This window comes from Podarcis melisellensis (genome assembly GCF_964234715.1).
Source record: "Podarcis melisellensis genome assembly, chromosome: 7".
NCBI classification, from domain to species: domain Eukaryota; kingdom Metazoa; phylum Chordata; class Lepidosauria; order Squamata; family Lacertidae; genus Podarcis; species Podarcis melisellensis.
Window position 1 is genome coordinate 31,208,944 of NC_138539.1, and position 23,668 is coordinate 31,232,611.

Consider the following 23,668-nt stretch of genomic DNA (forward strand, 5'->3'; position numbering starts at 1 on the left):
GTACACTATTCATTTATTTATACTCTTAGAACGTATTAACTTAATAAATAAGAGCTTGTACTATGAATTCTTATAAGCAAAAACAAACAAGCACAAATCACTACCAATACTTAGTGTGTATGTATCTCTGTAGAACATTTAGAATAGTTATCTTAGGCAGGACCAGCCCAAGACATTTTGGCAACTGAGGCAAACTACATAATGTGCCCCCTTAGGATTTGTCGCCCGTGGGGATCCTGCTGCCTGAGGCAGTTGCCTCACCATGTCTCATGGGTAGGCCCTGATCAAGGTCAGTACTGTGATCCCCATACCGCAGAGAGATGGTTGAGGTTGGGAGTGGCTTCCCTATCTACATGGCCACCTAATGAGTTGATGGTTAATATAGGCTTTAAACCAGATACTTTCTCAGACACTGCTTTACATAACCAATCATTTAAAAGCTATTTCTATGTGACTTCTATGGCCTTGCTAAATTGGGTTTATTTTTTAAAAAAAAAACTTCCTAAAATCAATACACATTTAAATATATGTTCTGTATGGGCTTCACAGCATTTTTAATTTACTAAAGCAACCTGCAATTTTGTGCATGTTGTATATTAAAAAAGAATTCTTGACATACATGGATTTTGTACATTAGTAGGTCATGGGTGGTAGACATTTTAAAGCTGACAAAAGGAGGGATTTCATACTAGGTGCATTAATGTCATTATTTTATTTTGCAAGAACAAAAGGGTTAAAGTGCATTTTCAAGAAGCAGGAGCCTCCCTCCCCAATTATGCTAACCCTTTGTATACCATTGAATCCTGTAACCAGTCCTTTTTGACAACAAAACTGCTTCTGCAAAGAAGCCCATTAATTTGCAATCATAATGAACAGGAAATGCTGACTCCCCAAATATGTGAAGATCGCTATATCTCTAACATGCATTTAAAACAGTAAGAAAGAGCCCTTACTACAGCAGCAAGTAATTGGTTTATTGCCCTGAAGAGTCAGTGACAAGTAAAGCAAAAGCAGTTGGTAGTGGAGCTTTCATCACAGGATATTCTTCTTTTTTAAAAAAATAAAATAACTAATTTAAACCTCCTCAAGCACAGACACAAACTGTTCCACCTGGGAGTGCCTCTCCAGAGGGTTCATTATGTTACCCGCATTTTAGATGTAAGAATCAACAACTAAACACTATTCTTCCCTTTACTAGCTGATTGCTGTAGTCTGCTCAATCTTCACAGTAATAACAATAATAGTAAAAAAAATAGTGAGAACTTTTAGAAAAATCCCTGAGAAGGAAAGAATCTGTGGAACGTAAGCAATTTAAGAAACCTACTTCGCCTAAAACCCCATAAATAGGCAGGTTTTTTTTAAGGGTTTCTCTCCCTCTCCCAACTCTGCAAAGATCATTAATATAGCACCGTGTCAACATGACCTTGTTTGGAAGTTTTGCAAATATCTACTAACTCAGTCCTAATGCATGAGCTAAATGGGGATCCAGGCTGGGCAGTTATTCCCAATTCTTAGGGAAATGAAACATATTAATAATATGAGTTACTAGGGGGGAAAAAACAAATCACAACATTCTGCCACACAGACAACACATATTTAGCCACCTAACTGACCAGATACCTGGGTACTTTTCCATGTACAGCCTTCTCGCCCTACTCAATTTGTCCTGAGTGATGATTACCACAAAAGTCTATGGAGATGGAAACCTTTCCGTATAAAGCGTGATGGGTCCCAGGTCTCCCTTACACCTTGCTCCCAGGTGTAGGTAGGAAGCCTAGGGGTGAGTAGGTCCAAGAAGACCTGGATGGATAATTGGAGGGGGAAATAAATCATGTGTTAATCTACAGTTAGAATTGGTCTCCACACTGTGATGCTCTACATACAGGAAACTGCACTGTGGTGAGTGAAAATACAGTCTAACCTCTACCGGTGAAACAGAAACAACAGCCATAGTGACCACTTGTAGTTCTCCCACTGTTGTTTCTTCTTTTCCCCAAAATTCCTTTTATTCTTTTTCAAAATTATTACAAATCAAACCGAATTAAATCAATTTAATGCCGTTTCTTAAAATCAGGTTTTCCCCTCCTGTTCCAAACATATGATCATCATCATTTCCTTGCATAGCCACATCATTTCTTCTTTAGAGTCCAGTTGACAGCCTTCACTTGCCATTCTTCCAGTTGGCCACTTTTTTCACCTTACAAACAGCATCTCTATTACATATTATAAATAAATAATCCATTTCATATACATTGTTGTTCCGGACCTGGTGTGCTGGGAGAGTTAATTACTATCTTCCATTGTTCAGTTCTTTGCAATGTTTATCTGGATGATACAAGGTCCCATTCCATTCATTCTGCTGTTTACAGACTAGCGTATGAGCTGCAGCCATAAATAACTCACTGACTGCATATCCAAACTCCGCCATTAAAATTCCACTCTGGAGTTCTTCCTTGGCACACAGTTAAAAGCAAAATCTTTTCTCAAATTCAGCCTCTTTACCACATCTGTTTGGCAGAAGTTCATTCTTTTTTCTCCCACTCCATTCCTCCAACAGCACTCCTAATCCAGTCCAGGAATAATTTTAAATAAAGTCCATTCAGCCTTGGTTGAGAGGAGGGGGCATAGGAAAACTTTGTTAAATTCCTTGTTGAGCATAAATCAAAGACCTCCCCCACTTTTCCAAAGTAACAAACTGAATAACGTAGCAGTGGCTACACACGTCTCTTTCATTATGTGGGGGAGAACAAGAAAAAAGGAGACCATTTGAAAACCATAAGAAAGCACAAAGCACCTTGTCCTCCACCTTCCTTTCCCGGCTGTTATAAGGATTCTCAAACTTCAAAACAAAACAAAACAAACAAACAAACAAACAAAAACCCCATTCAAATACCTTCAAAGAGCCAAGCCTAGTCCTTTCAGCAGCTGACTGATTGCAGCCCATTAGTATATGTCGGTCCAGGAGCGCCTCTTGATTAATGCCAATTGTCCAAATTATAGAGGAACCAACCACAAATCATGCTGGAGATGGAGACTCATCCATGGCAGGGACACACTCCAGGTTGCACCCGCTCTGCCTTTCAAGTTGGCAGACCTGGGCTTGTGTGGCAGAGCAGGATGCAGTGAGCTCCCCAGACCCCACTGGGGAACATTGCCAGGATATGTGCCTCATAAATCTTGTCTTTCCCCTGTCTGAACCTCCTCGCTTCCCATGGAGGGGCTACAGGGAGCAACCGCCATTGACTCATGACATGACTGGAAACCTTCTCCCTCTTGTCCCTTATCACTGGTACCTTTCCCCATGTTTGAAACCCCCCTGAACTTACATACATTCACCACTGTTGCAGAAAGAAGTTATCAAGTCCTTGTCTCCCATTGCTCCTCAGATAATCTGTCTTCACAGAAGGTAAAATGCAGGAAGTGCACTCCTGGTGGATTAGAAAAACCTGAGTTGCTGTCCCACCCACACGCCCCACATCCTGGTATTTTGTTCACCCCCTGGGTATTAGGAAAGACATTTTCCATGCCATATTTATGATGTATTTATTGCAAAAATCAAACCATTCACACAGATTCAGTACAGTCACTGGCAAAACCTCATAAAACTTCTAACCTCCTTCATCTTATCAATGGTTACATTGCATGGTGTATCAAGACACTCTGTTGTGTGACTATAATTCTTTAAGTAATGCTCCAAAATCCAAACAAACTTATACAACTAGATGCACAGAATTAAAAATATAGATACAGATATAGATCTCAATAGATACAGGTCCCTTCTGCACTATACATTTAAAGCATTGTTCTTTACTCTGCAGCCAAGTACAATTACAGTTTTACATGAAATAATACCACCCAAGGTCTGCAAAGACCTGCTCTCCTGATCGAAATGGCTGCATTAAAGAAGCAATTTAAGATGGCACCAGCTATCCCTGCTCCTCCTCCTTTTTCTTCTTTATAAAAAGTGCACTACTCTGGTTTATGGAACACTTCAAACCAGGAATAAAATGAAAATGAATTAAAATGTATATATCATCTGCGGTCCTTTCCATCATGTGAGAATTTTCAGGTAGCCAACTGTTTTGAAATAAAATTCCTCGCAGTTGCTATAGTGATGATAATAAAGTTCCTGCCTCAATTTGTGTGATAGAGGTTCCTAGCAGAACACTTGAAAAGGTAAGCTAATCTAAATGAAGGCACCGTTAGTCCTCAAAGCAAGCCTCTTCGAATTTAGTTCACAATTACAGGACTCCTCCATTGTTGGCAATTTTATTATATGCACATTATCATAATCTTCAAAGTGTCAGTAACAAATTACATAGCAGGGGCACCACTATTCTCTTTACAGAATAATGCCAGTAGACAAAGGATATGGACATTTCTAGCAATAATCAATGCCCAAATTAAAATCATTTCTCTATTAGCGGTGTGTGTGTATGTGTGTCTCATTACAAATCTTTATTTTTCTAACAGTGCTGTGATGGGTGTTGTTTTGCTTCCACGTTACGTCGTGATCTGCTCTCATTTTATCTCTGCATTGATGCAAACGAAATAGCTTTAAAGCAGACAGTTACCTGTCAAAATGGATGACTCATCAAAGCAATGTCAAAGATAAAACAGTATTGCCTTCTATATGTGTTCTCCTACAGCAATAAATTTTGTAAAATAACATAATTTACTTTAAACCATTTGTGACGCTAAAGTCACTTCCCTAATAGCTGCTTTAGAAGAAATATATGCAAAATATCTGACAAAGCCAGAATGTCATTAAATACTATTCAGATAAATAAAATACAACAAAAATAATAAGCCTGCCACAAAGAGATAAACCCAATAATCATGAAAACAACAATGCTATGTGATGTGCATCTGGCGGGGGGGGGGGCAGGAAAACAACCTGGAACTTAGCGATTGGGGTATAACTAGAGGTAGCTAGATTTCCCCTCTTCTATCTATTTATTCCCAAAGTTTGTTCTGTGCTGCGTAGGGATAGATGAATGTGTTAATTTCAGATTTCTTTCAAGTTTCCTTGCTCATTTTCCTGGTCTTAAGTTTCTTCACCACACTTCCGCATCACAGTTTGCTCTTTTTTTTTGTACAAGAAGCCCTCACAAAAATGTATTAAAACTGTTTAACGTACATTGCTCCTAATACAAACTGTTGACACTGTCCTTAGTAAAATGCCTTTTGCATATGTTATTTCACTAATAGATGCATTTGATGCACACTTACTTCTAATCATAGCTGTCAACTTACAGCCTTGAAAATAAGGGACCAGCAGCCAAAATAAGGGACCTGCAGCCTCACCTGTTCCAGGCACTCCAGTCTTCCTGTCCTCCTGCAGTCTGGTCAAACTCATGCTGGTAGCTTTGAGAACACTGTCCAACCAACTTTATAACCAGAGGTTCAACTGAATAGAATCTGAATCACATGCACCACAATGCCTATGCAGTCTCAACTTAAGATGGCTCCCCGGCCTGGCTTTGCACTGCAAAGGTTGCAGCAGCACGTGCAACAAAATGGCGTCCAGCATTCAAAAAACCTCTCAGCTTGCATTAACTAGCCACACACAAGGCATGCAAGCTCCACCCCGCAGTCCTTCTTAGACTTCTTATTGGGTGAGCAACACAGCCAAGCAACACAGTTGGAGCCTCCCTCCCTCCCTAGCCGGCAGGGAGGGAGGGAGAGGAGCTGCTTCCTTTGAAATTTAAGGGACATTTAAGGGACCTCTATCAATAAGGGACAGCAGCGGGACATGGCGCTGGAATAAGGGACTGTCCCTTCAAATAAGGGACACTTGACAGCTATGCCTCTAATATATGCATTTCTGTGCACATATTTTGGTTGCAGGAGTGCATTGCGAAATGGTGGAGAATTTCAAAGGACACCTGCGTTTCCATTCACATGCTGTTTTGGGAAGAGCACATTTTGTCAGGCTCCATTGAAATGTGAACCCAACTAAATTTATCCCCACCCAGTCACATCATCCCTAATACTATGTTCCATGAGGGATATGATGGCAGTCTCCTGGAATTCCAGGAAAAAAGTTGAAATGGTACCTGAACTGTGATATCAACACCTGTGGTGGAATAGAATCCTTTCCATACCTGAGACAGTAGACAGGCAGAACTCTGTACTCCAGTGTTTCATCATTGACCCTAACCATCTGCAGCCAGAAGTGGCTGCCCCACTTTGTGTAATGCAGGCATCGCCAAACTTGGCCCTCCTGCTGTTTGGGGACTACAATTCCCATCATCCCTGACCAATAGTCCTGTTAGTTGGGATGGTGGGAGTTGTAGTCCCAAAACAGCTGGAGGGCCAAGTTTGGCCATGCCTGGTCTAATGCTAAGGCCAGGGTCTGGTTCTATTTTTCTTTAATTCCTGTTTATAAAGGACAATTCTATAATTCCAGGATGGGAGTATATGCAACTCTTCCTCACAACATTACCTATGTACACCTTCACACTGAAAAACACCACAAAAAGCAGTATTGATGTATTCATTCACATATGATTGGCTCAAGATTCTTTTGGTGCAGTGTTTTTCTTATGGACATGTATGGGTTAAATGCCAAAGTTTGTATCAAACATACATATAATCATATTAAGATAGCTTCTTATTTCTGCAGTGGGAAGAAAGGGAAGAAAGTGAAACTGAACAGGAGGTTACAGTGAACAACAGATGCACAGCATTATGAACAAAATTCAGAAAAAACAACAACAGAGAACAACTATGCAGCAGTTCTCCTCCAGATCAGAATTTCTGTAGGTTATGCTATTTATGTATATGTTTTGCTTATGCTGGTCTATGACCATAATAAAGTACTTGACTTGTTTCTGTAGGTATTCCTAACCCAACTGCCCATCTCCCTTTGTGTGGTTGCATGTGGCTAACTTTCAATGCACAGCTGCCATTTCAACAACAAGGTATTACCTGCTTTTATAAATCACCAACATAGCTCCTCCTACACATCAATATGGATTTTTTTATTTGAAAAAAAATGTTAGTAAAGGATAATTAAAAATTAAAGTTCAATGATAGTTCACATTTGAGTCATAAGGGCACAAACACTGTGTTTCAGAATATGTCACATACCAGGAGAGATCAAACAAATTAATGAAAGTGTCTGCCACAGTTAATGGGCATGATGTCAGTAAGCTTTTAATTAATATCTTTCAGGGATTTTTTTAAAAAAATGAAAGCTCCTTTGTATCTACACTCATTAGGACTTAGCGCTCTGCTAACCAAAAAGCAAAACCAGTTATGTTTTTCTTTTTTTAAAACCATAAAAGGGTAACTCTCTCCTGCATTCTCAGTAACAACATATGTTCTTTGGTCAAATGTGTGAAGCTTTAATCTGACCAGTGACATTCAGGTCATGAGTACACATATGGTATGCCATACAGGCTCAATTAACCATCCATCAATTTAATTGCATAATATATCAGTCCCTGTATTCCTTTACTACTTACACTGTAACTCTTACAGCAACAAGATACAGTTTGAAAATATATAAACAACAGCAACAATTTTCTGATGTTTGTTTATGTGAGATGGGCTATTAAGGAGAAACAATAATACAATTTATAAAGCTTTTTTTTTACTCTCAGTAAAGAATGTTGACAGCTAAACTGATCAGGAGCTGCTAGTTTTATAAATTATAATAAGCAAGCGTAGGTGGAAAGCAGGCTTAGAAGAAAATTACAGTGCTTCAGCTGATTCTAATCACATTAATGTAGGGATAAGGGGAAAAGAAGGTATATTATTTAAACATTATGTAAATTCTGAAGAAAGTTAACATGCTGCAAAAGTTATAAAGTAGTGACACTTTGAGATTGGTAACTTGAGTTTATGCAATCACTCCAGACATCAAATCATACCAAATTATACATGACAAAAATACCAGAACGGTAGCATATCGATATGGAGCAGTTTAGGTGAGGGCTTGCATTTTAAAGCTGTGATCTCATTCAAAAGTTACATTTCCTTAAATTCAGCTGAAGCCATGTGACTGTGTGTCCGATTTCAGCCTAACCAGTTTAACAAAGAGGTCTGTACATTCTAAGTTCTGCACACATGAATCTCTCACACATGTAAGTTATGCATTTCAGTGCAGGCATCAGATAAAAGTGTGGACCATCTCATTTCCTTGAAAGACACAGCAAAGCTATTCGGGGTAGGAAAGCACTTCCATGTGTGAAGAGACAGGCGGTGGGTGGATGTGCGTACACATATATACCAATAATGTAAACTGTAAAACCTTAAAAGTTGCAACAACTATGTGTTTCTTTCTTTTAACTCAATCCAAAGTTTATTTACTTGCCCCCTTGGTTTTAAATCCAAACTGAAATGTGACTTAGAATTAAGTTCACGTTATCAGCAATGCTTGAAGATCTTACAGACTTCAAGTTTTTATTTATTTATTTTTGTTTTCTCCCTATAAAACTGTTTGTAACCCTTCCAACTGTGGCCTTCATTTGCCAATTCTCTGGGTATAACAACCAGTGCACAAAATCACAAACTGTCAGCCACAGGCCATAACATTATTGCAAGTTTCTTTTCCTTACATGAACCAGCTTCATACCACTGATATCGTTCCCTTTCTGCTGTTCCTTTGGGGGTGAAAATCATTCTGGTGTGATTTGTCTTTACTGACCTGCGGTTGTTGCCTAGAATCAGATCTTTCTTTCATTTTTTTTTTTCCATGGAAGAACACCCAGTGCTGGATATTTTGCTTCTTAGCATTGCTTATTCAGCCAGAACATACCCAAGCTGTCTTTTCCTACAAAGTAAAAGCATCCCAACTGGGAAGTAGAGATTATTTAGCCACTGAAAAACTCTAAAAAAGAAGTTTATTTTCTGTGTTATAAAATGGTGGTGGTGTTGAGGTATTTAATATCACGTGGAGAGTTGATAACTTTGATAAAAAGTTATCTAATCTAGCTTCAAATCAATTATAATGAAAGGTGTGTTGGGCATGGCATGTCTTAGGTCTCACAATAAATAAATCATGGCATATTGATGAAGGTCAAACACATGCTGGAATAAAGAAGCATTGAGAAGGGGCAAGGTGTCAACCTAATGAGTTCAAAAGTGAACAGGTATAATTCTTATATATTAGGCATTTTATACCCTCCTTCTTCCCTGAGTCCACTAAACTAGCCTTCCCTGTACCCCTGCTGGAACTAGAGACCAAATTGCAAACATGCTCTGGGTTATGGAGAAAGCTAGAGAGTTCCAGAAAAACATCTACTTCTGTTTCATTGACTACGCAAAAGCATTTGACTGTGTCCACCACAGCAAACTATGGCAAGTTCTTAAAGAAATGGAAGTGCCTGATCACCTCATCTGTCTCCTGAGAAATCTCTATGTGGGACAAGAAGCTACAGTTAGAACTGTATATGGAACTACTTATTGGTTCAAAATTGGGAAAGGAGTACGACAAGGCTGTATATTGTCTCCCTGCTTATTTAACATATGCAGAATTCATCATCCGAAAGGCTGGGCTGGATGAATCCCAAACTGGAATTAAGATTGCCGGAAGAAATATCAACAACCTCAGATATGCAGATGACACAACACTTAAAAAGTAGAGACATCACCTTGCCGACAAAGGTCCGTATAGTTAAAGCTATGGTTTTCCTAGTAGTGATTTATGGAAGTGAGAGCTGGACCATAAAGAAGGCTGATCGCCAAAGAACTGATGCTTTTGAATTATGGTGCTGGAGGCATGGACTGCAAGAAGATCAAACCTATCCATTCTTAAGGAAATCAGCCCTGAGTGCCCACTGGAAGGAGAGATCCTGAAGCTGAGGCTCCAAGACTTTGGCCACCTCATGAGAAGAGAAGACTCCCTGGAAAAGACCCTGATGTTGGGAAAGATTGAGGGCACAAGGAGAAGGGGACGACAGAGGACGAGGTGGTTGGACAGTGTTCTCAAAGCTACCAACATGAGTTTGACCAAACTGCGGGAGGCAGTGGAAGACAGGAGTGCCTGACGTACTCTGGTTCATGGGGTCACAAAGAGTCGGACATGACTAAACAACATTAAATCTTGGAAAAATAGCTCAAAAATGTTTCTCCTTTTTTTTTGCTGCAACAACTTTTGTGTCCAAATTTTCATTTTTTTAAAAAAGATGGCATTGAGAGAAAGGAGGGTGATTTACTGAGGGCCTTCCAAAACCTGGAGCTGGCACTATCTGTGCAGAGAGGCTGCCCACCCAATTGCAGCAAATGGAAAAATTCTCTCTCCTCGAGTACGTCAAAATGCCTACAGGGCTCTAAACTGAAGCACTCAAAGTTTCCATTTCCTACTGTACCAGGGAAGTTCATTGGAATTATTTTACTTTGGCCAATAGATTTGGCTGTGTTTGTGTTTGTAAATACAGAACGTATCGATGAACTTGAACCAAAAATGGTTGAGCTGGACAAAACGGCATCCACTGGTGGCAAGGTTGAGGAACACTTGCAGAATTAATTCATGCACAACTTCTCAAGGCAGGTGCCCTCTTAAAGGAAAGAATCCTATGAAACTGGGCTTCCTCCTATCATTATATAACTCACCAAATGTGTACGCTCCATGTCTCCAGTCACCCTTCTAAGGTTATGCAGCTCTGGGATGCTTATTTCAGGCAGACATCAATCTGACATGTTGCACACACTCGAGCTTGGGACTTAAAAAGACATGTAGCATTTTTGTTTATCGGGCTTGATATGTGTTAAAAGACATGAATCTATGCTTAGGTAGGTTTAGTGGGGGGGGGAATGCTGATGGAGTCTGATAATGGTAAATAATCATCATTAGAAAGCTGCCTCATTATGACTGGTTGACTATTTGATATGGATTTGACCCTAGGCAAAGCCTAGGGCTTTGTTTATTTAACAGGGCAAGGAACTAGACAATCATCTGCACCTTACATTTACATTTTTAAAAGTGTTTATAGATTTGTCTCACATGAAGGATGGAGAAGAGAGAGGAGAGCGAATACCAAGCAGAGGACAAATTTAAAATCTTATATTTTGTCTCACTTTTCCTGAAACATAATGAGGCTTACTGAAAGGTTATGGGCATGCTAATAGCCTTTGTATTATGCCAATTTATTATAATCTCACACTTCAGAAAGTCAGATAGATGGTAGCCCTCTTTTTGATTTCCACACGACAGGTTAGCTGCTATTATCTGTTATTTTTTTAATTGCAAGGCCTGATGAGTTAAAGTCAACATATTTCCTTATTGCTCCTTCTGCTTGTCAGCTGTAGCTGAATTGATAAAATGCAAATGAACAAATCATTAACGAGTGCTGGTTATGAATCTCTCAGGCAGTTCAGGACCCTATCAAATCCTGCACCTATTACTTTGTGTGATTGATGTACTATTGTAAGTGATTGTTCCTGATCTTATTAAATCTTATTGATTTTCCCCCCCAGTTTCTATTTTATGCAGGACCAGGCCTGGACTATTATGAATGTTGCTGAACACTGTTAATCAAGCTTACACAGCTATTTTGATGGCAAACAATTAGAACTCTGCAGCAATACCTTGCAATTAGCTTCAGGGATATGGACCTCAGCACCGTAATAATGAAAGAGACCTTCTCCTTCAAGCAAGATAATGAGATTTATAATTATGACCCCAAATAACCTCTAAGAAATAACCAATCTGAAAACTCAGATATGTTTATCAATAATTTGTGGCCTTTTAAATAAAAATGTAAGTAGTTTTGGCTGGCACTTATTAACATTTGCTTTCCTATGAAATAATGCAAAAATAAAATATATATCTTTTTTTTTAAATCAGAAACAAACACTTTAATATTTATGATGACTATTATTTAATATTTATCCAGTCTCAAATTGCTCAAATATGCCTCTTTCAATATTTTCAAATATACAGAAGTGTTGCAAGGTGTTTGGGGAATGTTGCTCATATTCATTCATGTCTGTGTCTGCAGGTAAAGTAAAATATAATGTACAATATACTTTCATCCTTCCCAGTGGCCCCTAATCCAGTGATCTTTACAGAAAGATCACATGATGGATAGAAGATAGTGCACAGATTGACTTTCATACCCATAGGAATAAAAGAGAAGACTTGCTGAACCAGCCCAAGGCTTCATCTAGTGCAATATCCTTTGTCACTCAGCAGCCAACCAGAACCATCCGCGAATCCCATATAAAGGGGGTAAAGGCAACAGCCCCTCCCCTTGGATTGTTATTGGGTGACACCCTTGGATGATGTGTGCCGATTATATGGAGTCGAGTTTTTTCTCTTGTGCTGCTGTTCACCCAGCAGTTTCAATTAGATGAGGACCTAGATGGAACCCTGCGATACCTCACAGTATCCCGAACACTTCAAACCTGGAAATGAATGTTCTGGTTTTTGAACTTTTTTCGGAATCGGAACATGCTCTGTTCTGAGTATGACTTCCGTTTTGATTGCCACACTTCTGTTTTCCTAGTGAGGAACTCGACATGAGGGAAGGCGGGATGGGCAGCAAGCAAGCAAGCATAACTCCATAACCTCCAACATTTCTCCAATGAAAATAGGGACACCCTAAGGAAAAGTGGGACATTCTGGGATCAAATCAGAAACTGGTACGACTTCTCTAAATCAGGGATGTCCCTGGAAAATAGGGACACTTGGAGGGCCTGCATTGGCATAGCAATGTGCTTTTACTTATGCTTGTGATTGGGCAGGCAGAAAAGAGGCAGGCACAAGGCTTATATAGGCACCTCCTCCCAGATTGGCTAAGGGTCTGGCCACTGGTCACATGTGCCTTGCATGTCCCTGCAGTCAGGTGCAATCTCTCTCTCTCTCTCTCTCTCTCTCTCTCTCTCTCTCTCTCTCTCTCTCTCTCTCTCTCTCCCACTCACACACACATACACTGACATTCTTTATGGAGGCTGGGGAGAGGAGTTGAAACAAATATTGGTGAATTTTCCCAAACTTGCTGTTCACATTTTTGTCTGAGAATTTTCCACTTTAAATTTTGAAATTTGAAGCTTTGTTGTCATCTCTTGATGGTTTGATTGTGTCAGGCATCAGATATAAAATCTTATACGCTGTCAGCTGTCAAATACTGCTTCCCATTGTATGTGATCTATTGAATACAGCAATGTAAAAACACCATTACGTTGATTACACCATGACAGCTAAAAACAGCATTCCATGATGACAATCTTTCAAAAGCCATTGAATATTAAATACTTTTGTACACCAATTATGGCATACCATTGGGTTTCCACCTGTCATCTGCGGAACTTTTTTTTTAAAAAAAAATTATCAGTAATTGTTGTAAGGCAAGGTTCACAATGTGTAATGGTAAAGCCCAATTTACTGTGCACTGAGTGTGTAACTGGGATATTCCCCAGAATCCTGTTTATCATATGGAACTGTATGGCAATTCCACCCTTGACATAAAAGTTACCACAGGATTTCTTCCTTGAATATCCAAATTTTGAAAATCTCCACACTTCCATTTTGTCAGGGATACAACTACTGTTGCATTAAAAGGTAAAGGGACCCCTGACCATTAGGTCCAGTCGTGACTGACTCTGGGGTTGTGGCGCTCATCTCACTTTATTGGCCGAGGGAGCCGGCGTACAACTTCTGGGTCATGTGGCCAGCATGACTAAGCCGCTTCAGGCTGGGAGTCTAAAAATAGAAATTTTGAGGATCTGATCAAAGACTTTGCAATTAGAAAAAGTAGATTTTCCCCCAAATATAAATAAAGTGGAAGCATACAAAAATAAACATTATTTTCCATCTGTAGGTTTCATTTCATTTCAAACAATTAAGTTTTATTTTACGGTTTATGATTGCTTATATATTGAATTATATAGAAATATGGTGTTCTCGAAGCCACAAACATGAGTCTGACCAAACTGCGGGAGGCAGTGGAAGACTAGAGGGCCTGGCGTGCTCTGGTCCATGGGGTCACGAAGAGTCGGACACGACTAAACGACAACAATAGAAATATGGTGGCACCAAAATCTTTTAAGTGCTCAGGGTCTCTAAAGATCTTAATCTGGCTCTGGGCACATGCACAGAGGGGCTGCTGCAACACGCAGAAGATCAGCGTTCTTGCTCATGTGAGGAGCCTTGCTCATGTGTGTCCATGGAGACACAAGGCTCATTGCTGCAGAAGTTTGTTGTAAGGGCCAGATACGTTGCATGTCTCCAGAGGGTGAGGCTAAATGTGTATTCCTGCAGTCCTGATTTATGTGTGTTCCCTTCAGGTAATAACACCTGAAGGGGGTCTGAGGGTTGGTCATAGTCCAATCTTGAAATACACATGAAGTCCTGCAGTGATTTCATGCTCTTTATTGCAGCTTGGAAAACAGTGGTTGAATTGCCCCCCAAACCTCAGGCTTTTATATATATTATTTACACAATAAGTCCCATCTGATTGGCTGAGTCTGCTTCTCCTGGAGCCTGATTGGTCTTTTCCTGCAAGCCAATCAGTTGTTGCATTCTAGGATCCTACTTGCCTATTGTTCTAGGATCCAAGCTTAGTACATAACAAACCCATTTGGTTTATTCCTATGACCTGCACATTTTTCTATTGAGTCCAAACAGACCTGGATAGCATCCATATCTTCAAGGGATGGCCTATAATGGTTTATCAAAACATGAGCTTTTGAGATATACAGATTTAGGGACGGTGCTGGGTGAATGCTCTAAACAAAGGTTTTCTAACTGTCTCCCTTGCCCAAGGACGCTCCTGATACAGACATTGAATGGCCTGGTCTTAAACAGTCTGTTCCACATGACAGCATTCAGTTGAGACTAGTGCTCACAGAACACCATTGCTCACAGAAGGAAAAATAAATACCAGGGGTTGTTATAAGCGTGTATTAATATTATTATTATAATCATTTACAAGCTACATCTTGGATTGGGAAGAGAGGTAAATATGGAATTCTATATACTGCAGATTGGGAAACATGACACTGTAAGATCACTGGGTAGTGTGTGTGTTTTTAATCAATATGTTAATCCAGATCTAGGATTGGCTTCTAGCGGGGGTAAGGCTAAGGGGGAGCTATATATTTTAGACTTGTCACTTTAAAATATGCTCCCTTTCCCTGTAACAAAGTGGGAACGGGATTATATTTTCAAATGCAGGATTAAAAAGATAAAGTCTCCTTAACCCATTCCCTATCCCTTCTGCAGGAGAGATTGACCCAGAAAAGACTGTGTACATATTTCCATATGTAATTATAAGAGCAGCACATATTCCTTTATTTTGCAGTGAGTCAAGAAATGACCAACTGCCCTGACTACACACATTCTGTTATAATGGAGCTAAACCTAATGGATGATATCCAACAAAATCGGATTGATTCTGTCAATTTCAGTTCTCTCTGTTTCTCATTTTCCCAGTCTTGAATTCAGTTCTCCATTTTTCTGCAGCAATTTGTGAATTATTTTTGTTTTAAAAAATCCTCAGCAATTTAGTGTGAATTGCTCCTAATAAACATATTTTTATATACAAATTTGACTAATTACCCATTTTGCCAGCAATTTCTGTCAATATAATACATTTTCATATGTAATTTTCACAAATATGTTCATTTTCATGCACACGCATGCATTTTCATGATCATTGGTTGGTCGGACAACGGTGTGGCAAAATTCGGATAAGTGTGAATTTTGAATGCTGGGTTGTGTTTTGATTCTCATATTGTTTAAGAAAGTACAAATTTGGTATATTCAGCTTTAAATGTAAAATGAAATCAATTCCTCCCCCATCCCCAGAGTAGAACTATTGATATCAATGAAGTTAATTTAGACATTACTTGGTTAAGTAGATGCTGTTTATTAGAATATTTATAGACCACCAATTTAGAAAAAAATAAAATAAATCAAGGTAGTTCAGTGGTGGTTCTCTTATTTAAATAGTATGACTGAATTACCAAGATACCACCTGATGAATTTCAGTTTCTGTTTTTTGTTTTTTTAAAAGGTGCAAAAGCTTGCTTATGCATTGAGTCAGTTTTTCTTTATTTCCAGGTTTAAAGACAACTGCTAAATCTAACTAATTTTTGCACACATTTTTGTTTCAAATAAATACATATTTTACTATATATAGTGAAATGCATATAATGTCTAAAAATCTATAAAAATGCTGTAGTTATATGCTACTTTCTGCCTGCCATACAACCTTTTCAGACAAAGTATAGTATATCAACTTTCTTGTGACAATAAGCAGACCTGTTATCTTGGGGACAGCTAAATGAATTATTTAATCAATAAGACTACATCTCTGATGATAAGACAAGCTCAGACAAATTAAAATCTGAACCAGGTATAGCATGTCAGGAACAAGAAACATAGGTAGTTTAATGCACATTTTAATATTAAAGCAGACTTTTTTTAAAAAAAAGAAAGCAAAATAAACATCAATCCTTTCTGTCTCCTGTTATAATGATGTAAATTTGAAGTTGGCTTGGGAAACCAAGCTATGTTCAGTAATTTGTTATATGTTTGCAGCATGCAAACATAATGCCTTTTTAATAATGCAAGGTTTATGAAGTATAAAACCAGTGTACAATACAAAGTTAGCAAGGTGACTTAGCAAGGGATGAGACATACAACTTTTAAAAAATAGGATTTATTTATATGTGCAAAAACGACTCATAAAGTTTGGGGAATTGAAGCTAAATGAAGTTGTCAGTGGTGATGGGAACAATCCAGGGCAGTAAAAAAGGTAAAGATAAAGGACCCCTGGGTGGTTAAGTCCAGTCAAAGTCAACTATGAGGTGCAGTACTCACCTCGCTTTTCAGGCTGAGGGAGCCAGCATTTATCCACAGACAGCTTTCTGAATCATGTGGCCAGCATGACTAAACTGCTTCTGGCGCAACGGGACACCGTGACAGAAACCAGAGCACACAGAAACACCGTTTACCTTCCCATCACAGTGGTACCTGTTTATCTACTTGCTCTGGTGTGCTTTCAAACTGATAGGTTGGCAGAAGCTGGGACAGAGCAATGGGAATTCACCCCATCATGGGGATTCGAACTGCCGACCTTCCGATCAGCAAGCCCAGGAAGCTTAGTGGTTTAGACCACAGCGCCACCTGTGTCCCAGTAGAATGTGCTGGAGGCAGTGGCATAGAGTGAGTTGCTGGCAGTTGGGGTGGGGCAAGTATTGCATCCCCCTGGTAGACTGGGCAGCTTGGAGGGGGCACACCTAGGGGGACACACACCAGGGACGCACGCATGGAGCCCACGTGGAGGATGAATGGAGCCTGCCTCTAAGAGGCTCATTGCCTGCTGCCTCCATCCACCTACCCACTAGACCAACCCACCTGCTTCCATATCTCAGCTGCCAGGGCTTTGTGCCTGTTATGGGGGTGCCTGATTGTACCCACTCAAAAATGTGCACCCAGGGCCATGGCCCCCTGCCCTCCCATGCTACACCTTTGGCTGGAGGACCACCATCTTAAGAGTTCCATTGCTGGCTGGGGCCAAAGACCCATCTAGTCCAGCATTATCCTCTCACAGTGGTCAACCAGATGTCTATGGGAAGCCCACTAGCAGGGTCTTAGAACAACAGCACTCTCTCCATTTGTAATTCCTCATACAGTGGTACCTTGGGTTACAGACGCTTCAGGTTACAGATGCTTCAGGTTACAGACTCTGATAACCCAGAAATATTACCTCAGGTTAAGAACTTTGCTTCAGGATGAGAACAGAAATCATGTTCTGGCGGTGTGGTGGCAGCAGGAGGCCCTATTAGTTAAAGTGGTGCTTCAGGTTAAGAACAGTTTCAGGTTAAGAACAGACCTCCAGAACAAATTAAGTTCTTAACCCGAGGTACCACTGTGACTTGTATTCAGAGGAATCCTTCATCCAATAATGCAGATAGAACAGCCATCATGGCTAGTAACACACATTAACTCGTATGTTTTTTTAAAAAATTGGGCTGTTGTGTTGTGTTCTTTTTTAAAAAAAGTAACACAGACAATTAGTGACTGTTCCATGTGTCAACCCCTCCTTTAACCTGGGGAACTTCTGAATGCCAGGGAAGCTCTGAGTAAGATATCCTTCATCCATGATCTGATTATGGATGAGGAGGATAATCTGGTGCAGCATCAGGGCAGACTTGAGGGTGGGAGAGCGGGGGTGGCTGTAGCCTATAGAGATCCCATCTCTCTCCAGGCTCTCTTCCCAGTTTGGTGGGTAGATGGAAATCTAGAGTGTGTGTTCCTGGCACTGGGGAACTGGGGTTTCATTTTAGGAAATCTTACTGATAGTTCTGTTTGTATTTTTTATATGTAAAGTGTGTAGTAATGTTTATTATATAAATAAAATAATATGTTTTTATAGGTAAAGCACAAAGAAATTATATGAAAGAAGAAAGAAAGAAAGAAAGAAAGAAAGAAAGAAAGAAAGAAAGAAAGAAAGAAAGAAAGAAAGAAAGAAAGTGTTATTAGTGTTCAGGATTTGGTTAAAACAAACAAAAACCCTTGCAATTTTCTTGTGTAGTCCCCCCCCCCCTTTAATTTTAGTCTTCCTTAGGAAATCATGAACATTTGGTTCTTTTCTAGTGATAGGCCCTGCAATTCTGGTGGTAATGGCATTTTTCAACATTCCAACAGGGTTTGCCATATAATTTCTGTTCATCCAATTTAATACTTCTATGAGGCCCTATTTGTTTTCACTCCACATAATCATGTAATGTGATTTTTTTTTTAAAAAAAGTGCAGTGATAAATGCCGCCTTGACAATATTCTCTTTTATATGAAGTTTTGTAAATTTGGGTGGCTTTCTTGTGCTTTGCATACATGAATACATCCTCTCCTTTCATATTTTCCTACACATTCACACCCACCTCACATCGCTTACGTGAAAGCAGCTCAGCAGCTCATTAGGGAGGTACTCCAAGACTTGGGGAAGAGTTATAGTTTACGCAAGCCTTAATGTCACATTAGACATGAGAATCATGTTCTGCCACTTATCCATGTAAATTATATCAAAATTGGCCTTACAGCACAAGCCTCTCTAGAACAGGATCCATAGCTGGGACAAATGTAATGAAAGGTTAGACATTAAGTGAAATAAAAATCACCCAGCCGTAGAAATCTCAATTTGCTGTGTGAGGACATTCAGTCTTAGATTTCCCTTAACAAGTCTTGCAGAGAATAGTAATTGAGAAATGTTGTTTCACACTTTTTGCATTTTTTTTAAAAAAATGCAGTGTTTTGGGAAGGCAAGCATTGTAGTATCCTGTTTTCCTCTGCCCCAAGCAGGAATGCTTACTTGCTATGAAAACAAATGATGAATTGGCCTGGCAGTAGAACACCTGAGACACCTATCTAAGGCAGGGGTAGTCAACCTGGTGCCTTCTGTTGGTTTGAGGAAAAATAGGTATAAAAGGAGAATTCCTGGATGCCAAGAACAAAGTTTGAGGCAAGTACTATTTGGTGGCAGAACCCCAGCAGAGATTTAAAATCACAAAACATGCAGCAAAGTAAAGTGCGGAAAAATACTCAGTTAAACCTCTAAAATATATCTTTCTAAGTGAGTTCCAAAATAGTCCCATCTTCCCCCAGCATATGAAAAGACCACACATTTAGTAAGTTAGGGAAATTGAAAACATAAGGCACAGTGCATTGCGTCCAGGTTCCATTCTGTGCAATGGAATGGAAAGCACAACTCATGTGACTTTGAAAGAGGATGTTGGTACACTCCAAATCATTAGCCCCTTTACGTGCACAGAAAATAATATATCTAGCTGAAAGGCAACACATAGAGATCTGCATTAATAAATACAATGCATCCTTATTTTTTATTATTGTATAAGTATATAATTTTTGCATATTTTAAAAAGGGTGAATGATCTTAGGATGGGTGCTGTTGTGCCTGCTTTAAAAAGACCCTGCACCTCTAAATCTGACACTACACTGCTGACTACAACTTACACAATCCTTGATCGGGGAGATTCCTGTTTGTGGGGTAGGAGGTTGGATTATATGGAAGTGCATTTGAAAGTAGTGTTTCACATCTATAGTCTGAAGTGGTTCAGCTTATTCTACGACCTGATTCTGCACATATAGACCAGGCAATGTTATACCAGGAACGGCAGTTCTAATTCGAGATTTCCTGATGTGAAAGTGGGAGCTTACAGCAGCAAGGAACCATGGGAAGACCTGTAAAGCCAAGTGGTGGCCTTGGCCTTGAGATAACCTTAGGAGCAGCACCTTTAAGCCTCTGAAGCACACCACTGGCCACTTTGAAGAAACCAGCTAACTAACAACCAAGCTAACTAATAGCAGATAAATTCTAGCCACATGATACAGAGATCTCTTCCCAGCCCCTGCTGTGCTACAGAGCTTATCAACGAAAGCGGAAATGCTGTGATCCTCTGTTGATAAAAATGGGCAAACATTTCACTTCCTATTTATTCAAGGAATACAATGATTAAGGGGTGGGTGGGTGTACTGAGGGGGAAAGGAAGCAACAACGTTGGCAATAAAAGGCTCTTTTTCTCTGAATCTAAATTTTATTTCCAAGTCCCAAATGCCATTTTAATACTTACAAACTATAACATTTTCAGAGGATAATTGAGCCGTGTGTGTATTTTTAGGACAAATATTGGAAAAAGCCATGTTCAATACCAATGTCTATACCATTTAAACAATGAAAGCTTCGGGTAAGTAACAACATTTGGACAGCAAGTCAATATGGCTATGAAAGGCCTCCAATAATGAGCAAAGTCAGACCAATATACTGTTTGAGTATTTGGCCTCCCTCCTGACAAAGGTTGCTTTCAATCACACTGTATCTATTACCATATCAATCATCACTCTAAACGGATACAGCATCATCATTGACGAAGGCATCACTTAAAGGAAGGAAACGAAAGGGTTTATAGAGCAAATAATGAAATGTAGGCTGATCAAAGAACGAAAATGACTTCAGATTTGTTCCTGTGTGCTAAATCCTCTGCTTCCCAAACTGAAGTTCACCCCTTTTTCTTGAGAAGAGGTACAAAATGCAGAGGACCCGGCACCACATTCCTAATTATTAAAGATAATGCAATCCGATACTTTGTTTGCTACACAAATTAAGATATGGAATTGAACTGATGGAAATGATTTACGTGCAGGATTAAAATATTGGCAGCTTTATAGAGTGAAATGTCACTATACTGCTGTACCTTCAAGTTTTACATTTCCTCCTTTGAATCCCTGTCAGCCTTCATGAACACTAGAGACTTTAATCAATGCTTGCAGTAGCTATAACATAACATTGAATATTTTACCTGTGTAATAATCAAACTGCTGTTTAGCTTGAGCCATAAGGAAAAATAACAACCATATATATTCCAATTATATTTACAATATTTACAATATAAATAGCATGCCACATTAAAAAAAAAATTCTCACACATATCAATGGATCCTATCTCTTTGCAAAACAGAGTCTGTATTTCACAACAGCTGAAAACTGCCCTCAGGCAATCAGCAATGATTTGGAAATCATAAAACTAAAGACGTCTTAGGCATTAATTGCACTTGTAAACAATTTTTAAATTTATATGACACAAAATGATTGGGAGACAAATATGGTGCTTTCTTGCCATGCTTAGGTGATTGGAATTCAACTTGCAATTTTTAGACAATATGGAATTGAGATTAATGTGAAGAAAAAGAAGCATAGCAGTGCGATCTCAGCAACAACTTTGAATAATAAAAATAATAATCATTTTATTATTTATACCCCACCCATCTGGCTGGGTTTCCCCAGCCATTCTGGGTGGCTCCCAACAGAGGACTAAAAACAGAATAAAACTTCAACTTCAAACATTAAAAAACTTCAAACATTAAAAACTTCCCTAAACAGGGCTGCCTTCAGATGTCTTCTAACAGACAGATAGTTGTTTATTTCCTTGACGTCTGATGGGAGGGTGTTCCACAGGACGGGCGCCCCTACCAAGAAGTCCTGCTGCCTGCTTCCCTGTAATCTAACTTCTCACTGTGAGGGAACCACCAGAAGGCCCTCAGAGCTGGACCTCAGTGAACGATGGGGCTGGAGACGCTCCTTCAGGTATACTGGGTCCGGGCCATTTAGGGCTTTAAAGCTCAGCACCAACACTTTGAATTGTGCTCGGAAATGTACTGAGAGCCAATGTAGGTCTTTCAGGACCAGAGTTATATGGTCTCCCAGTCACCAGTCTAGCTGCCGCATTCTGGATTAGTTGTAGTTTCCGGGTCACCTTCAAAGGTAGCCCCATGTAGAGCACATTGCAGTAATCCAAGTGGGAGATAAGCTAAAATTCCATGAATTAAGAATTCCAGGATGACATTGCTCCAGTCCACATGTAAATGCTCAGCCAAACCATAAGTGTGTGGACTTCTGGAGAGGAGATTGCATCTGATTTGCTCCTCCTTAGCTTCTGCTGCGAATTAAGTAATAGCTTGGTGCCACAGCAGTTGTCTGAATATGGCCTTGTGGGTTGTCTCCTTCAGAACATAAACCAAACCTTGGAATCTAGCAAAATAGAACATTTCCCTCCTCTCATGTGAGCCCCTAAAATCAGCTCCAGAATAGTGGGGGACCCTTGAGGAAAGATTTTGGAAGGGCATGTGGAGAAGAGAGCATGTAGAAGTGTCTCTGCACCAACGGAGCTCCACTACTGCTGCTTTGAATGCTACCCATTAAATTTTGTCAACCATTCATTTTCCCATGCACCCTGAAAGAAGACTCGAGACATGGAGCATGGGAGATATATATATATATATGCAAACTAGGGGATCTGCTTTCCAATGAACCACACTGATCCAATCAAACAATTTCAGATTGAATGGGCAGGTGAGGACTTCTTCAGACGCTAAGAGGGAAAACCTATCCTGATACCCTGGGCATTTGCTGAAGCCTTGCACTGCATCCCCCCAGCTCAGAATTGGGAATGAAATACTCTCTTCTTGTGAGGCCTCAACACGTGCACCCAGGCCTAGTCTCCTGAATGTGCATGCCAGGCCTCAAAGTCAACCCCCCAAGCTCTCCAGCCTTAATGCATTGGCAGGTGCCTAAAAAGTGCCCTTATCCCAATGCTGCCTCAGTAAACCTTGAGCTTTTTCTCTTCCTACTTCCTTGCCTGTCCAGAGGATGAACAGTTCCTTATGCATTTTTATCTCTCTCGATCTGATCTTTGAACTGTTGTGATTTTGATTTTTTTTAAAAAAAGATCCTCATTGTACATGCATTTAGGGTGTTGATATTTTCCAAAATATAGGATTGACCAAAATAAAGAACATAAAATAGAAAAGATAGACAGTAAATAGAAAATGTCACAAACCATGTTGAGTGTAAAAGGGTTCTGAGCATGGGAGGTCTGAATAAACAAAGGACACTTTTTATTTATCTATTACCATGGCTGCCTGCAGATGTGTTGTAATTTAAAAGATGCAGAGAATCTTTGGCCCATCTAGTCCCTCCTTCCTAGGCTGCCGTGCTCAGCAGGAAAACCTGATTTCAAAAGATGTATCCTTAAATATCAAATGCTTAATCCACCTCTGCAAGATGGCAAATTTCAGAGCATTTATTCATGGAAGTGGCCTGCATTACTGTCTTCAATTCCACATGTGATCACACACACAGTGGTGGTTCTGTAATATAAAATTTGCAGGACTTCAAAAAGGTTCATTAATCCAAAG